Raw genomic sequence first — 18,864 nt, 5'->3', positions numbered from 1 at the left:
TTAGGGGATAACATTTCCTATATAGAATGTTGTTTCCGTTTGATTTTTTTAGTGTCATATCTTCTACATATCAGATTTCAATAAGTGAATGGGCCTGTGTTAGGCACCTCTTTTTATTCTGTTGGTTTATTTTAAATAATTGTGCCAATGTCATACTTTATATTATGAAGTATCACTTTATAATAATTCTTCATATCTGGTGTTTGGAGTCTTCAAAACTATCCTAGCCTTTCTTAGCCTTTCCTCCTAAATAAATAGGTTCAGCTTGTCAAACTCCATGGGGGAGAAACAAATTCTGTTGGTTTATGGAAGCTGATTTCTAAAATGATCTGAGATACATAACATATTTGTTAAGAAATTCAAAAGTTTTCTGGAAGTTTGAGCTGAGAACTACATGAGGCTTACGACAAACAGGAATAAAGTGATTATTTGTGCCTCTGGAGGGAAGACAATGTATCTTGGCAATATTTATTTATTTATTTTGCTTTTTAGGGCCACACCTGCAGCATATGGAAGTTTCCAGCCTAGAGGTCGAATCAGAGCTGCTGGCCTATGTCACAGCCACAGCAACACTAGATCCTTAACCCACCCAGTTAGGCCAGGGATCGAACCTGCATCGTCATGGATACTGGTCAGGTTTGTTACTGCTGAGGCATGACAGGAGCTCCTATATCTTTGCAATATTTATGTGTTGAGCATAGGTCCTATATCTTTTTGTTTAATGTGGCTTTCTAATTTAAGATCTTTTTTTTTTTCCCCCATAATATGGGCTGTCTCAGTGACCAAAAAAAGGCAATGTTGAGAAGAAATGAGAAATGATGGACAGACTGTCTAAACCAATGGTCTCAAAAAATATGAACCGCAGACCCTAGAGGCACTGCATAGAAGGACCATATTAATTGGGTGGCATTTTAAAGATATTAATGATGAGGACCGTGGCTGCAATATAACTGAATTACCAGCAATTTAAAAGATGCTGAATCTGAATGCTTAGAAATTCTATTAGTTATCGATTGCTGAGTAATAAGTTAGTGGCTTAAAACAGCATAGGTTTTGTGGGTCAGGAGTCCATGCACTAGGTCCTCTGCCTAAGGTCTCATCAGGTTCTGATAACGTGTTGGGACCACAGTTTCATCTGGACATTGGCTGGGGGAGAAATCCACTACCATGCTCCTTCAGGTGACTGGCAGAATTCACTTCTGGTTGCCCTGAGACTGTCGTCCACAGCTTTTTTCTGACTGTCGTTGGAGGCTGCCCTGGTCTTAGAGGCGTTGCAGTTCCTCCCTGTGGGCTTTTTCAGTGTGGCTGCTTATTTCATTTAGCCAGCAAAGAGGGTCTCTGACCAGTTGAAGGTCTAATCCCTCTTTTATGAGCTTTCACCTGATTAATTCTGATGATTCTATGTACCTGGTTCTTTAAAAGTAAAGGGAAGTCCTGGGATGAGACCTGCAGAGGCAGAGGTGTTAGGGCCCTGGGGGTCCAGCCCATTTTGCCTGGTTTGTGAGAAGCAGAAGGAACACACACCAGCCTCCCTGAGCTGTTCAGGAAGGCTGTGCTGTAGGGCTCAGGGGCTTGAGTCAATGTGGGCATGCAGGGACCTGATCTGACAGGCAGGAGACAAAGATCTCTTTCCCGTCAGCAGCCCAGGAAAGGGTTAACCTTGACATTTGTTCCTGAGCCAGGGATTTTTGATGAGATGCCTAATTGCGGTTGGGAGCTTCTGGGTAGGGTACACGCTTAGCTTAGCGACCTGAGACCTTCAGAGACCGAATTTAGTACCTCCTTTTAAGCCTGCTCCCAAGAACAAGAATACAAGGAGTTGTGGGGCGGTGTTGTTGGCAAAAACGCTGGGCAACAATCGCCTTCCTGCCTGAGTAGCAATTCCCCGGCTCAGGTGATTCTGTGCGTGGCATTTGTGCCAAACATCTCCCTTCACCTTTCTGGCCCCGGCCTGCACAAAATTTCTGGCACAGCGGGGATTAGTGCCTAATGGCAAGAGAAAAGGCAATTTAGCATTTCCTAACAGCTAACCAAACACAAAAGCGTCCCCTAGCCTCGCAGGGGACACCTCTGACCGTCCATCCCTCCTCTATGGCAAAGCCCTGCACCTTACAATTTGCACTTAATTATACAGGAAAAGAGAAATCTGTTTCTCCGGGAGAGCCTCTGAGAACCTGTTGGGGAAAGCTTTCAATTTTAATTACAGAAGAAATACTGGCTGAGGCGACGTTGAAAGGGAATTACCTTTCCTTTTCTTCCGATTTTGCAAAGCAGCTGGCCAAACACAACCCTGAAGCTCTGTTTAGGCAACCAGTGCAGGGTGGCTGCAGGCCGTGCTGGGGTTCCTTTTGCAAATCAGCTGGAAAGATTTCTTTGGGGCTTAAGGAAGCTAATTTAAACATTGCCTGTGTACAGAAACTTTAATCCCTCTTAATATGTCAGCTGTGCCATCAGAAAAGCAGACCTCCTAGGCTGGCGTGCTCAGGAAGAAAACCAATACTGTCTTCATTATTCAAACCATCAGCCCATAGACAAAGGGGAGAAACAAGAAACAAATCATCCTGGTGACACCCAGATCTTTCCTATTTCATTTTGACAGGGTTTGTTTTCCCGCAGCGCTGGCTCCCCCCACCCCATCCTGCAGCTATTGCTGCCTGTTACTCTTTATGGTAATTGAAGCTGGGCCCCACAGCCCTCAGAGGCTTGTATTTTCTTCTCACATGAGTGACGCTTCAGTGATAAACTTGAACTTAAAGTTACTGAGGCGGAACTGAGGGTTCATTTGATAGCTAGCGGTTTTCAGCAGCTCCAAGGGGCTTCAGGACGCAGCGTGAGGTAGATTGTTAATGTCCTGTGAGGGAAAACAATAACACATTTCATTAATGCGTTCATGTGTGAAGCATCCATTAGTGCACTGGAGGTATTAATGACGTTATGCTTCAAACTGACATGTGGGGCATGACAGGAATTGCAAGGTCGGATGGGAACAGATGACATGATGAGCAAATATTTGAATGGCTTCATTTGCCTGCAGGTCAAATGGTGGGTGCAAGGAACGAAGGGGTGGGGGCAGGGGAGGGATCTTTTTGTTTTAACGCACACCAGGGGCAGCACCACGGAGAAGAAGCACACACGTGTGCACGGTGTGTGCCCTCCCTCCGAGAGAAAACTGGAGTCTGACAGTAGTTAAAGCATGAAAACAGATTTTGCTCTGGAATTATTGCAGTCGGGGAAGAAAGAGCTCAGTTTAGAGCTGGGCTCAGTTCCAAGTACACCATGGACAAGTGGGGATTTATAGCTGAGGAGCAGGATGGGGGGCGATGGGTGGAAAACTGCTAAGTGGAAACATCGGGAGGAAGGGGCATTGTGGCTAAATGGACTGGACAGGATTCTTGCTGAAGGCTGGCTTGGGAGGGTAGGGGCTAAGGGTATGGGGAATGAGGAATTTGATTGGATACGGAGGGTCATCAGATACCGAGGGTGGCAGTGCTTTTGAAGCCAACTTAAGATTCTTGCTAAAACTGGGCAGTGTATGTCCCATGCAGATGGACACTGATGGGTGAAGTCTGGAGCCTGACAGTCAAGGAGTCTCTGCCTTCCGTCCCCCCACCCCCATGCCCAGCTACATCCACTTATGAAGCCAGGAGGGTGGGGGAGGCTTGCACAGAGAATGGGCAGAACTAGCAGAAAGCCACAGGTCATATGATGGTTTGATTGCAAGAAGGGACCAGGCAGACTGGTGGCTGACAGGAGAATTTCCTCAGGCCAAAGCTTCCTTTAGAGAATCTCATTGTCAGGCCAGGATGGAGATAAAACGGTATATTCACTGCCTAACCTCATAATGAAGGATGGGAAATTTGAAAACACAGGCAGTTGTTGGATCCTTTATCTGGTGGTAGGAGACAGTCACTGAATGGTTCTGGGAGAAAAAAAAAGAATCAGACTTGACCTCCAGTAGCAGGGGGTTTGTTGCATATTTAGTAAATATGCAGAATGTGACAAGTGCTGGACCAGGGGTCAGTACAAAGTACCTTGGGAAACAGAGCAAATGTGACTAACATTTACAGTTAACCTATATCTGGCCTATGGCTGTTGTCCCAGAATAATTTTGGGGACTCTTAATAGTATCCCAGTTTGAGGTCAAACGAAGCAGTGTTGTTAGCAGTCCGGAGAGTGGTTACCTGGCTGTGGAGAGGAGCAGGATGGGGTCCTGGAGCCAGGATTCTGGGGTAATGATCTGGATGCCGTCACCGTGCACATAAGACTTGTGCCCTTCTGGTATGTGTTTTATGTTTCAATCAAAAGGTTTCTTCTAAGTGTCCCAGTTGGGAAATACCCTCATGCTCTGCCCATTATCCCCTCAACTTCCACACTCCTCACCCAAATAAGATCTTAGCTCAAAAGAGGAGTGCATATACATCTTGTCTGACAAAGTTGAACTGCCTGCTCCTTGATCAAGAACCCAAAGCCTGACAGAATTGCAAAAGGGACCACCTGAGAAAGAAAGGAAGGGCAGAGGAAGCCATCGCCCTGACCACTCAGACTCCAGCCTGGGCACCAGGTACAAAGGTCTGCGCCTCTGAACGAGGAACTGCTCTTGTTCCTATCTCAGTCCCAGAGATACTAACGTGGATTTTTTTTTTTTTTTTTAATTTGAGGCAAAGTAATTCATTGAGTTTCTTGTACAAGCTGAATTGGGCAGTTACTGTTCCGTTTTTGCTTTAATAATGAGATGTAGGAGAAATATTGGATTTTCTCCCTGGCTTGCAGCAGTTGAGTGCTCCCTGTGGATTCTGAGAGGGGAGGGTTTGGCAGCTGCAGATGGGGCGGGAGAGGCCAGCAACACACATCTCTAGGTGACAAGTGTCATTCATCAGGAAAGGTCTCAGCATTTGGCAGCTTCTCTGAGGAGGGCGCCCCTTGTTTTCCTTCTCTGGATTCCACTAGTATTTCCCAGGCAGAGAAGACAATTCCCTTATTGCTCTTCTAAAGCAGAGTGAGGCTGACCTGCAGCTAAATTAGCAAGAGAGTCGGTTCCACATGCTGCGGGAATCAATTGCCAGGCGGGGGAGTCTCAGACAGCAACCCTGCGCCAGAAGGTTACTGCAGGAGTGGACCTCACACCTGGCACATTTTTTTTTTCTTGAGGGTGATTTTTAGATATGTTTTATATTATTCTTACTGACCACATCTTAGGCATAATTTGAATGGAACTAGAAGAGATTAAAATGTTAGTCGCAAGATTGAGTACCGCAAGTATTTATCTAGCCAATAAATATGACATGGGTCCCCAGACTAAACAGAAACACCTATGAAACGTCAGGACACTTTCCTGCCCAGTTAAAAGTTGAGGATGATGATTTTTTTCTGATGGTATTTTAATATTGCTATTTATTCATTTGTGACCACTGGCCCGAGTTAATGCTGGAAAAGAGGGTTGTAATGAATCAGAATAACAGGAGCAAGCCAGAGATGCTGTGAATGGAAATATTTTATGCCAAAATTTGTTGGAAGCAGGAACTGCAGGAACTGATCCTGTCCTCACCACCCACGTCTCTCACTCCCCTGACTCCTGAACTTCAGTTTGCCTCTCCCAATTCATCCTTGAAAACCCAGCCAAGATGCTCCCTCCTCCAGTGGAGGCTGGGTGGACCTCGGCTATGTTCCACCTATGAACCCTGGCGTCTCTCTGGCAGATCTCTCCTCATGTGCCCGTCTCTGCCACTAGAACAGGGGTGTCACTGGACACCCATGGTGGAACTTGACCTAGATATTCAATGCATAGAAGTATATTTCCTTTCATTAGGTAATTGCCACAGTCTGAAATGTTTCTGAAGTTAGATATTTGGTTATCATGTTACATGTCTCATGTGACAAACTCACAGTTCAAGTCCTAGTTAAGTATGTGCCAACTCTAGGGCAGACAATCATCTGTGCTCTGTTAGTCTGAACTATATGGAATTGCTAGTAACACACTGCCACTGGCTTAGAAAAATGGCAGTTCTATGTGGTTCAACCTATGTCTTTGTTCTCTGCATTAGCATTTCCGTTCGAATTGGAAAAGATGTGCTTTCCTTCACATGGATTTTAGTGAAGTTTTGCCAAATGGGTACAAGCATCTGTACACTTTTCTTTTAAGGCAAGTTCAGAAATCATTGAGCTTTTGCCATCCCTAATTGATGACATGTGACTGTCATTGACAGTGATAACTGATGCTGGCTGGTATTGGTGCAGGTGAGGTGAATGACAGGGCAGATGGATGCCTGGATCGTTCCTGTCCCCTGGTGCCTGTGTCCTGCTCAGCACTGTGAACTTTCTGCCTGGGAGGTGATTCCCGGCAGATGGTGGAAGGGCAGTGAGTGGAAGGGCAAGGTTGGCATTAAGTAAGTCAAATAATTAGGTTGGTAATTTGAGAAGAGAACATTGCAGTGTTCCTTTTGGTGGTAACTAGTACTATTCTTTTGTTGGTGGGAGGAACAGAAAATCTTTGCTTTTGTGTCATTTCTGTTATCTGGTACTTTATACACAGCAAAGACATTTTCACATGTCGGAGAACTTTTTGTTTTGGAAGTAGAGGAAGTTAATATGTCCTTAAAAGAGGGATAATGAGAAAATACAAGTACCTTTTTTGTAAAGAAGAGAGGGTCAGAGGAATAGGGAGAGATGAGCTCAGGAATTAATGTTTCCTCACTGTTTTTTGATTTGATCTGATGCTATAATCAATAGCTTGTGAAATGATATCTTCTAAATGAACTAGCACCAAACAGAACGGTAGGTAGGAAAGTTGTTTCCACAGCTACACTTTCCACTGTAGGGAAATCAGAGACAATGGGCACAAGGATCGCCACTGACTCTCCTAGTGAGACATCACTAATCAATGACTACACTCCTTCCCGCTGAGCCTGAGCACAGACATGACCTCAGAGTCCTTCTCCACACAGAGCTTGGATAGCCTCTCTGATGAAATAATCTGTTTACCATTCCTGCCAGCATGCTGAACAAACTCTGGAAAAAAAAAAATTGTGGCAAAGTGACAAACTGGCTGGCTCAATTCCTGAATAGCTTTTCAGTAAAAACTGAATTCAAATGAAATTCTTGTAGCCTTTCTTTTTATTAATGGTCTCTTTAAAGTTCTACCACATTGGCATCCTGTGTACTTTAGTATTTGCAATTTATTTTCGTCTGCTTTTCGTGTAAACCTAAGAATTTAAGATAGAACACTAAAGATAGTGCACTTGGAATTTCCTCAAAAGATATTCATAAAACTTTTATTTTCAATGTTTTGAGGATGAGATATGTAATAGTCACTTTTTGTTTGAATCCCAAATACTTGTAGCTATAATTAAACTCTTTTCAAATTTTATTATCTGTTTCCTTATAGGCAAGAAGGATATTGCCTTGGTAAATTTTTAAAAATTGGCTATTGAGACTGAACATGTAAAATACACATTTTCCTGAATTTATATTTGTAACTGCTCTGTGCATTATTTTTTTCTACCCAGAATAGGTCTATGTGGAACTGTTATTTCCTTCTCATTTAATTGTTGAATTATTCCCTTCCATCTTCCAGTTTTGGAAATCAACATTCTTTACTAATTCTGGGTCCTCTTAGTTTTATGGAAACCAGTGTAACATTAAATATAGTTTAAACTGATGCATGTTATAATGAAACATTTTCTCTTTTTCTCTGATGCATCATGCACTTGGCCTCAAATGCATCCATTGCAAGCAGCCAAGGCCCTATATAGCCCAATTATTAAGCCATGCATTGAACTCAGGTGGCTGGCACCAAACATAAACTGTACCTGAAGTGGAGAAGCGGCTGGCTCTTTGACCACAGAATCTTTGTTGGATAAAGCCAAACTATTTGTATATTCTGTTACTTGTGGTCCAGAAACTCCAGAAATGTTGGTGTATGCAGAATTGAACAGCTCAGAAAGGGCCTTTCCTGCTGCTGTCTTGTCCTTCCAAAGCATTCTTTTAGAACTCAACACATGGCATGCATCTCTTCATTCTGTTCTGTGATGTTGACATCTCTGACCACACTGTCTATAAAAGGCATCATGAGGGCTTATGAGCTTTGTAGCTCTCGAACGTCTGGTTCAAATGTTCTCCTGTGGCTGTTCAAGCCTACCTCACAGCAATTGAGGTAAACATGGAACTACTCATCTGGGGGCTCAGTGGTCTTACTTAAGCTCATAGCAGGCACTTATACGCAACCACAGTGCACTGTCATGATTTTGGTTGTGATTCTTTTACAGCGACTCTTTGTCTAAAAAAGGTCATATAATTTAATGTTTGTTTTTGGCCTGCTAGAATTTTTATTTACTTTATTGGTATGCTTGAACGTTCAAGCAACTTGTAACGAAGGGAAGATGTGGTACAAAAATGAAAGTGCCAGGATCCTACTGTTTCCTATCTCACATGCCTCCAGGTACTTCATTGAGATTGTGTTTCCAAGTCCTACTTACAGATGGATCTGTTGTCTAAGTTTGCACTTCCCAAGAGAAACGTGATGTGAGCCATATGCATAGTTAAAAATTTTCTAGTAGCCACATTAAAAAAGTAAAAAGTTATACTCCATTTAGGTTATAATGAAATAATGGCTGTAATTCCCTGTGCTGTACAGTATACCCTCAGTGCTTATCTATTTTATACATATACAATCCTATAATATATAAAAATACTGAATCACTATGGGGCACACCTGAAACTAATAATGTGAATCAACTCTACTCAATTAAAAAAAAAGTAAAAATAAACACTTGAAATTAATTTTAATAATATATTTGATTTAACTCAATATTTCCAACCTGTAATTCATATAACATGTAATCAACATAAAAGAATCAACATGTAGCCTCTATAAAACTTATTAATAAGATCTTTTACATTCTTTTACACTATCTGCAAAATTTGGTGTGTCTTACATGTACAACACTTAACTTAGACTGGCCATATTTTCTAAGTTCAATGGCCACATGTGGCTAACAGCTCCCATACTGAAGCGTGTAGAATACTGATATATCTATCTATCTATCTATCTATCTGTCTATCGAGAGAGAGAGAGAGAGAGAGAGGGAGAGAGACTCCTCTTGTTATCAATAGCAGTAATAACCTAGGAAAGCATGGAATGATGAAATCTGGACATAATTTAGATTTTCACCTTTTATAAGAGTTCTTCCCAAGGACCAGGACCACTTGGAGTCTTCATATTTTAATTATTGGTCTATTTAAAATTACTCATACTGGAGTTCCCATTGTGGTTCAGCAGGTTATGAACCTAACTAGTATCCATGAAGATGCGGGTTTGATCCCTGGCCTCGCTCAGTGGGTTAAGGATCCTGCATTGCTGTGGCTGTGGCATAGGCTGGCAACTGTAGCTCCAATTCAACCCCTAGCCTGGGAACTTCCATATGCTAAGGGTGTGGCCCTAAAACCAAAAAAAAAAAAAAAAAAAAACCAAAAAACCTTATTAGATACTTTTTTATTAGATAGTGCTTTTCAGTTTTGAAAGTATTGTCACATACATTTTCTCATTTGCTGCTCTTGATAGCCTTGTGAAATTGATAGGGCAAATGATGATTGACATTTTATTCTTTTGAGATGAGATAACCAAGGCACAGTTAAATGGTGACTTCACCACTTGCATGACAATGACAGTGACCATTTATGTGACACTGGAACCTGTGACTTGTCTGAGTAAAGGTGCTAAAGTCATGGAACTTCCTAAATATGGGCAAAAGAGAAGAACCTGGAAAGTTCACTGTTTGGATGATACACTCCTAAATGAAGGAAAAATGTCATTTATTAACAGGAGTCTGTGGTTCAGTTACACTCATGAGGCTCATTGGAGCAGTGACTGAGCATCAGGCACGCTTCCAAGAAGTTTACATGTATTGAATTATTGCAACCTCATGACAAACCTGAGTAGATACCATTATTAGCGCCATCTTGTAAACAAGGAGACTAAGGCACAGAGAGGTTAAATAATTTACCTAAAGTCACATAGCTAAGAAGTGGCAGAGCCTGAATCAGAACCCAGGCTGAACTGGCTCCAGAAAAATGTCTGTAACCACAACACTTTGCTGCCCCAATGTCTTGTCTAGAAGGAGGAATTCAAGGCCCCCAAGTCCCTACTTTTTCTCTAAAATACAAAGGAAATTTATCTTTGGAATACAATGGCTTGAACATATTATCCAGTGGAGGTCTTCCCAGGATGGCCTGTTACCTAGTTCCTCCCTCCCTCACAGGACTGTCCATGAAAAAACATGATTCATATAATGCACTGTAAGATTAAGGAGTCTTCCTTTAATGGTCTTCCCCCAGTAATTTTTTGTTTTTAACCTTTTATGTAATGCATAGCATTGAGTAATAGAATTGTGGCCCCTGCGAGAATTTTTTTTTTTTTTTCTTTTTAGGGCTGCATGCATGGCTTATGGAAGTTCCCAGGCTAGGGGTCCAATTGGAGCTACAGTTCCCAGCCTATACCACAGTGACAGCAATGCAGGATCCGAGCTGCATCTGCAACCTACACCACAGCTCATGGCAACCCCAGATCCTTAACCTACTGAGCGAGGCCAGGGATGGAACCTGCAACCTCAAGGTTCCTAGTCAGATTCATTTCTGCTGTGCCACGATGGGAACTCCGCCCTGTGAGAATTTTATTTTTCTGATACTCAGATGAGTAGAGGACAAGAGCATAGTTCAGGGGTGTTGGCAGCTGGTGGTCAGTCATTAGTCCTGGGCAGGGACCAGTTCGCAAGTGGGTGAGGAGCAGGGGCTACAATTTCTATTTTTAAAAGAAGACCACGGCGTGGCATTTATTTTCTTTGTTTTTGTATTCTTCTAGAACATCTTTTTTTTTTAATTTCAGAAGTTATAATTTCAGAAGCTCTTGCCTTAAGAAATTTAGAGACAAGAGAGTATTATAAAGAAAAAAATCACCTGTAATTCCACCTCTCAGAGAGCAATTGGATCGAAATTGTATTATTTCCTTTATCTGTCTATTTATCTCATGTCTTATTGTATCTTTTTTCACTTGATGGTTTATATTTTGCTCTATGTAAGTATTTTGCAATATCATTGAGAATTTTTCATAAATGTTTTATTGAAGAGTCAGTGTTTTAGGTGTCCGAAACTACAAAGCTTGTAGTCACTGCTTTCAACCTACACTCCCTGAGGTGTTAGCTCTCAGTGACATGAGGTCAGATTCTCCAACTTTCCTGTTACTTTCTCTTACTACAGTGGTCTTGTTTTCGGTTCTTTCAGGCTGAGTCCTGTTCATTTTGATACTTCAGGTTTCAAAGCTTGGGTCGCCTCACCTCCAGAATGGGCTAGCCCTTTGACCCTGGTGCTGGGGAGCTGGGGGTGGTGGTAGGGGGAATGATGAGGTTCTGATCGTTGTTCCACTCCATTCTTAGTCTGTCATCTCTGGTACCGGGTCAGGAGGAACTGGCCTCAGGTACAAGGTGAGGAGACAGTGGCCACCTCTTTCTGCTTCCTTCTGGTTTCAACTGATGTTGATGAATGAATGTGCTTATTCTGAGTGGGGGGCTCTGTGTGATTTCCTTGGGGTCATGTCCAGCTCTGTTCTGAGCCCCTGCATCCCTGGGGCCTCTTTAGAGAGACAGTTGTGTTTAGCTTCTGAATGAGCCCCTGAACCATTCAGGCTTCTGATGCCTTCTCTTGGATAAACTTCTTTGTCCCAAAAGCCCAGCCCCTCCCCAAGTCTTGACCCCCTTCATGAGGGGCCATGGGAATTGCCGAGGGTAATTTTTTGCCCTCTCCAAGGCCATAGAGAACTGTATGTACCCTGCTGGCCTCCCTGGAAGGTGGCACTGTGGGCCCTTTGGTTTACTGTGTTGGCTACTCCATTAGGCACCCCCCCATGCAGAAATCTCCCCACTAAACTTGGCACCACTTCTTGTGCCCACTGTGTCCAGAGCTTCAGAGGGCACATATGAATGCTGCCCACAATCCTCTCTAGCATGGCAGTGGGTGCAGGCTGCTGCACCTCAGCAAGCTTCCTGTAGGGAAGCAAGATTCTCATGTCTTCTTCTTCAGTACATCCTGAAACTTTGCAAACTTTCTTTGGGTGCTTCCTCTCTTGGCTTTGGGAAGGAAGAAGCACCCCTACAGGAGGGGAGGAGACAGCATCTCAGTATGAACTCAGCACCTCCCCAAAGGCTCAGGATGGTCCCAGCCTCCCTGATTGTCTTCATAGAGATTTTTGGGAAGAGAAGGGCTGGTTTTGCTGCCTCTGAATAAATCAAATGTGGCCATGTCTGGAGTCTGATTGAATATAGCTGCTCTGCGGTCCCTTTAGATGATCAGTGTTCATTGTAGTTTTGGTTTTCAGCTAAGGACACAGTCACCAACTTGAGCACTTGGACCAGCATGAACCTGGCACATGGACTTGAGTTTTTATTACGGGACACTAATTGATGCAGATAGCTTAATTGTTTTATCTTGGACTCTCTAGATGGGAGACAAGGACTTGGGTATAGGTAGTTTATTTGGAGTCGATCCCAGCAACCACAATTATTAAATGGGTAAAATGAGGCAGGGAAGGGCTACATCCATGTGAGGTTTACTGCAGGCTCATCCGGGGTGTCCCTCTGCTGGAGACCCACTGAGACCCCACGTGGAACCTCCGTGATGCTGAAGTGGGAGGGGGCCATGCCCTCCTAGATCAAAGGGAAGGAGACGTGCAGCGCCGCAAGCATCTGTGTGCCCATGTGTAGTTCTATAGTAATATAGCATAACCTACATCCATGAGCACAGGCACATCTATAGTTGTTTGCCTAAAATTTAAAGTATACCTGATAAGGGAGACAAGAAACTTAGATGTAGCAGGAAAACAAGCGGGGTATATAAGGCGGTGTCCCACTGCCTTTGGGGCTCAGCCTCTGGATGCTAATGTGCTGAGCCAGTGCCTGCAGGAATAAACGCTGCTTCCTGGTAAAAAGCCTTGGTGTCTCATTTCTCTATACATAAGTCCCGCTTACAGTCCCTCATCCCGCATTCCTTGAAGTGACCCCTGGGAGTGTTGACACTATGGCTCTTCTATGGTACTGAAAAGAGCCCTTGGACAAGAAGGAAGAGAGACACAGGCACTCAAGACTGGAGGCTTCCAGCATGCTGGAAATTCTGTAACAACAGCAAGTAAACTCAATGGGAAGGGCAGGCAGGGGATGTGGAGCAGGACGGGGGTAGGTAATCAGTGACACTAAGTGAATGAATCATTCCCCTAATCCTGAAATTTAGGTTGGAACCTTTTAATTCTGCTGTTATGAATCATGCTATAATGAGAAGATGTATTTGTAAGTACATCTTTATTTACAATACGTCCTTAGATGTTGAATTACTTTGTCAAAAGGCAAGGCATTTTGAATTTATTGCTGTATCTTTGGGGCAACTTCACTTAGGAACTCACATTTAATGCTAGTAAGAGTGAAATGTTTAAATATTCCTTGGGCAATCCTCCCTGCACTCTTAAGTAGGGATTGGGAAGACAGCCTCTGGTGGAGTGAGCAGTGCAACTTTGACAAACGCCCCTGCCCAACTGCAGGGGTTATGGGTGTGGAATAGATTTCTCAACAGGGGTTTCACCTTCACCACGGGATTCTCTCTTAGCTCTTATCTAGTCTCCAAATAGTAATGGTAGAAAAGAATGCACTGACACTGAAATATCTGAGTAAGAGAAATTGAAAGTTAAAGAGGCAGCTCTTAGTAGAGAGAGAACAAAAGAAAATCTATTTGGCAGCAATTAATTGAGCACTTACTCCATATAAGGCACTGTATGAGGGTCTTTGGGAAATGCCAGGGATGGGAAGCATGCTCTTGACTCTTGAAGAGCATCTAACCTTGCTGAAGGAACTTCTGGATTGTTTTCTTATAGATGGTCATCTGAGTTGGAGATGAGCTGACTAGAATATCTTAAGAAAGATGGTTTGCAAAAAGTGGCATGCGGTTTCTGCATATCTCTGGAGGGTTTCTTGGAACAAATTCAGAGGAAGCAAGACTAGAACATCTTTAAGGCAAAAACACCAGAGAAATGGTTAGGAAGAGTAGCTCAAAAACTGCCGAGCTCATCTTGGCAAGCCTCTTAGAGAGAGGTTTTTTTCTTTCTTTCTTTTTTTTTTTTTTTCCTGAGTCCCTTAATTGCAGTTCTGCTTCATTATGGATATTAATGATCCAGCATTTCTAACTGTTAGGAAATGAACTGAGCTGGAATTATGGTCCATAAGCATGATACATTTTTAAATAGATTCAAATGATAATTAGGATATGCATGCATATTGGGGTCTGAGACGAAAGGCAAGCCTTTCAGCTTTACTGAATTAGCTGAAATTAAACCTGGAGTTTGCCAGGCAGCTTATCTCCCTCACTCTTCCAGGCTGTCATAACCACGCCAGCTGCACTAGGTGTCACTGTGTGAACTTCTACTGAATGAAAGATGAAAAAGAAAAGAGAAGAAAGGTGAGCATATTTTAATCTGGTGACACTGTTTTATATTCAGCATTCCTCTTCCCATTTATTTTTTTCTAGCATTGGTTATTTTTAAGACTATGGAACACATGCATATATACATTTTTGAATGACTAGGTTGTCAACTAAGACTTTTTCTGACTTTGGGTATTACTGCTCCTTTAGGATAGCTAAAAGGAGCTCTGTTTGCCACATATGTTCAGGAGCCTCATAGCAAAAGACGTGAAATTTTCTTCTTTAAAAATTAAGCCTCAAATGCCTTGTCCTGAGTTTTATGGTATTATTTACACAAAACTTGATCTTAAGGGCATTTCCCTCCTTTTAGAGGAAAGGAAAAGGATGGTAGTGAAAAGGATAGTTAAAGAACAGGAGAGCAGTGATATAATGAATAAAAAATATTTTGACTTTTAAATTCCTCAAATGAAAACTCATTTTGAAGTATTTATTTCAGTTGCAAATTTTCTTTTCCTCCATCCCATTCCATGCTAACATAGTTGAAAATCTTACAGTCCTGTGGCTGTGGTCTGATATTTGTAACATTCAATGTAATTTTTACCCCAGTGCCTGACCTCAAATAGGAGAGACCCTGAGTCTACGCAGTAATCCTATAATTGGGAGATACATTTGGGTCAGTGTAACGACTAGTACCACACTTGCATTATATGAAGGCTGTGGACAATTCAGATGTGGTGTTACTGAACAAGAAACACAGACACACCCCCTCGACACACCATAAATCATTGTTGTCCCTTAAGACTGTACAATTTTGCCTTTGCCTAAAAGCCTGGAATCTCTGTTAAGTAACTCAGTAGCATCTTCTCTTAAAAATATATGGCCCATAATCAATTAGGGCCTGGAGAGACTGTTGCTTTATATTTTGTGCTATGCCTGCAGCATTTTGTAGTACCAGTAAATATTTTATAACAACAGCTGCATGCCAGCTATATAGTATGTGTCATAGATAACCTTTATTTTCAGGCAAATGATGGCTCTACACTCAGTTTTTTGATACCTGTGGCTTGTGTATTCTTTATTTCTATAAAAATTGTGATACTTGGGGGTCTTCAACCTTTTTCTGAGTCAAGTGATCTCCTTTAGAGCTCATCAGTACATGTGTGATACACAGCTGCCGAGTTAGCAGGCAGGTATTGGAAACAGAAGTCAAGCTTTAATTTAGAGGATACTGTTGGTGGCTTTTATAGTAGTAATAATAATAAACATGTAACTAGAATTACCTATATACTGTTCTGTGCACTTTCTATATGTTGACTCATTAATCCTCACAGCAAACCACTGAAGAGGGGGAACTAATGTTATCCCCATTTTGCAATAGGTTACTTTTCTATGTCACGTGTCATGCAACAGGTAGGTGGCAGAGCTGAGGATTTAAATTCAAACAGCCTGGTTCCAGCAACCAGAAAAACGGAACTGAAATCACCATTTTATGAAATTCTTCCTCCGGCCCCCAGAGGTATCTTAGGTGCTGGGCATCTTCTGATATAACCTGTCTGGGGTTCAAGATCCTGCCAGTTGAAAGGACTGGGATGGCTAGATTACCTCTTAGAGCCTACCTCTCCAGAATCCTATGATTCCGTAGTCTGCAAGAGGTGTCCTAGAGAGCATCCAATGGAACATCCTAGATGTGGATTGGAATCTGGGTACGGGGGGCGGGGGGGGGCAGGAAGGGAGAGCATCCAAGCCGTCCTCTTGGGTGTCTGGAAATATAGTAATGCCACTCAGGGAAACAGGAAAGTCAAAGTCTGGCAAGATTCTGTTTGATTTTTAAGTAAGTTTAGTTTTTGGTGGTGGAGAAACACCCCAGTTGGTTCTTGAGGCAATGGTAATATGGTCCCAGAACAGCTTGAACCCTTGAACTTACAGACTTGTACGTTCACCCTGGCCTACAGACCACATGCATCAGAATCACTTGGGTGCTTGTAAGACGGATTCCTGGATTCCTCTTCAGATATACTGAACTAGAAACTGTCATGGGACCCAGGAATCTGCATTTACCAGGCTTTCTAGGAGATACTTGTGTGTCACTGGATGAGAACGTGAGGGGCAGCAGTTGGTGATGTCATTTCAAGAGGCACAAAAGTCAGGAGTTCTGAGAGGGGGAAGCAGGATCCAAACTCCCACTTGAGGAAGGCCAGAGGGGTGGAGTGTGGGAAAAGGGAAGGGCGGTGTATAGAGATGGGAGGGGGCAGGACTGGGTAAGGAAGAAAAGGACAAGCCCTGTCACTTGACTTTGAGAACAGAGAACTATTTGCATTGAAGGATGAAGACAATGGAAGTCACATTTAGAGACTTAGGAGTGAGTAGGTGGTGGACCCTGGAAATGAGGATTGAAATAAGATGGTAGGATGAAGGGACACCATCCAAAGAGATGGTTTGTCAAGATAAGGAGAAATGGTGTTGTTCAGAAAGCCCTTTAGAGTCACTGTTTTGTTTGTTTGTTTTTGCCTTACTTTTTAGGGCTGCACCTGTGGCATATGGAGGGTATGAGGCTAGGGGTCTGAATCTGAGCTGTAGCCACTGGCCTACAACACAGCCATAGCAACATGGGATCCGAGCCACATCTACGACCTACACCATAGCTCGTGGCAATGCTGGATCCTTAACCCACTGAGTGAGGCCAGGGATAGAACCCGCAACCTCATGGTTCCTAGTCGGATTCGTTAACCACTGCGCCACGACGGGAACTCCTTTTCTTTTGATTATATTATCTTCTATTATGGTCTATCCCAAGAGATTTATTTATTTATTTATTTATTTATTTATTTATTTATTTATTATTCATGGTTACTAGTCGGATTCGTTTCCACTGCACCACAATGGGAACTCTTAGACTCACATTTTTAAGGAAGTAGATGCCACATTGGGCCCTGTAAGGTAGCGCTGAGGGCAGGGACCCTCTCCCATGTTGTCTTTTCAGTAGAATTACTGTGGGGCAGAGATGAGGGAATTGTTCTTTGTTACCTTTAATTCTTCACTGATGAATGATAGAAACTGACCTCAAGGACATGAGATATTACCACTTATTCCAGTGGTGTTCATGGGAGCTAAAAAATGGGTCCCTAAAGAGAGCCATATCCTCATTTCCAGATTTCTGGAGCCTGTAAATGTGGCCGTACATGTCCCCAAACCAACTAACCAACCACCCACAGCCCCACAAAAACAAAAAAAGAAAAAAGGTCTTTACAGATCTGATTCACTGAGGATCTTGAGCTGGGAGGGTATCCTGTATTATCTAGGTGGGACCTACATGCAATTGTACGCTGGTTAAAATAAGAGACCAGGGGTGATTGAACACGCAGAGTAGAGGAGGTGGTGGTGTGAGACTGGGGTGGTGTGGCCTCAAGGAATCCCAGCCCGGAAGCTTCAAGAGGCAAGAAACAGAGTTTCCCCTCGAGCCTCTGGAGGGAAGCAGGACCCTGCTGACACCTTGATTTTTCCCTGTGAAAATGACTTAGGACTTGTGCCCTCCAGAATTGTGAGGAAAGAAATGTATGTTGTTTAAAGCCACCAAGTTGGTGGAAATTTGTTACAGCAGCCACAGGAAGCGAACAGTGTCCCAGTTGGGGAGGGATAACACAGTGGGCAAAGAAAGGCTTCTATTTTATGTCCCCAGCTCAGCCCCACCTTTATTTCTAGATGGCTTAACAATAACATCCTTGACAAAGGCGCTTTTAAGTGTTCCATCTCTCCCTGTCTCCTTGACAGTTTAGAAGGAATGAAAGCACTTTGCTTTCCCCACAGTGACTAATGGGGCTTGCTGTGCTATTAGAGCAGTGTTTTACTGTACTTTTTTTTTTTTTTTGGGAGTAAATTGTGGCACTCATTACTGTAATACTTGAACAAATTTAAACAACGAACTCACACTCCTCTTTTCTTCCTTTCTCCCTGTGTGACTAACTGTAGATACGGCATAATGAAACCAAATAAACTCCATGAAGTGTGTAATACCTACTTAATTCTGTCCCTGTTCTCTAAATCAAGAACTTCTCTTTTCTTTTGGACTAGAGTCAGGCCTTCCGTACACACAGTAATATCCATTGGTCCACTTTTAGTTACTTGGAGTTAATACAGATGGAACGCAAGTCTAGTTAGATTGTCTGAGCACCTAGTGATTAAGGGAAACAATCTTTATGGTAGTATAAAGATGAGAAGTAGAATTTATAATGCACCCTGATAGCAGTGATGGGTCTCTGCCTTCTTGGAAAGTTTACTCTGAGAGGGAAACAAAGAACCACCAAAGTGATGAGAGAGAGAAATGTATACATACACAAACATGCACTTGGAGAAAATTAAAAAGACAACAAATGATACTCAGTTTTTTCCCTTAGGCCACTTGCCATTAAGTGGCAAACT

At 42.8% G+C, this 18,864-nt stretch overlaps 1 long non-coding RNA gene across 1 annotated transcript in view; it reads left to right on the top strand.

Annotated features, from left to right (window-relative positions):
- Positions 1-18,864, top strand: part of LOC110255755 — a 63,039-nt gene that overhangs the window by 26,060 nt on the left and 18,115 nt on the right. The window contains exon 2 of the long non-coding RNA XR_002336548.1: positions 14,402-14,484. This is a non-coding gene — a long non-coding RNA (uncharacterized LOC110255755). The remainder of the gene's footprint in view (positions 1-14,401; positions 14,485-18,864) is intronic.

The sequence above is a fragment of the Sus scrofa genome, chromosome 1 (assembly GCF_000003025.6).
Source record: "Sus scrofa isolate TJ Tabasco breed Duroc chromosome 1, Sscrofa11.1, whole genome shotgun sequence".
Lineage (NCBI taxonomy): Eukaryota > Metazoa > Chordata > Mammalia > Artiodactyla > Suidae > Sus > Sus scrofa.
Note: the sequence above shows the minus strand (reverse complement) of the source record. Positions and strands in the feature narration are given on the sequence as shown.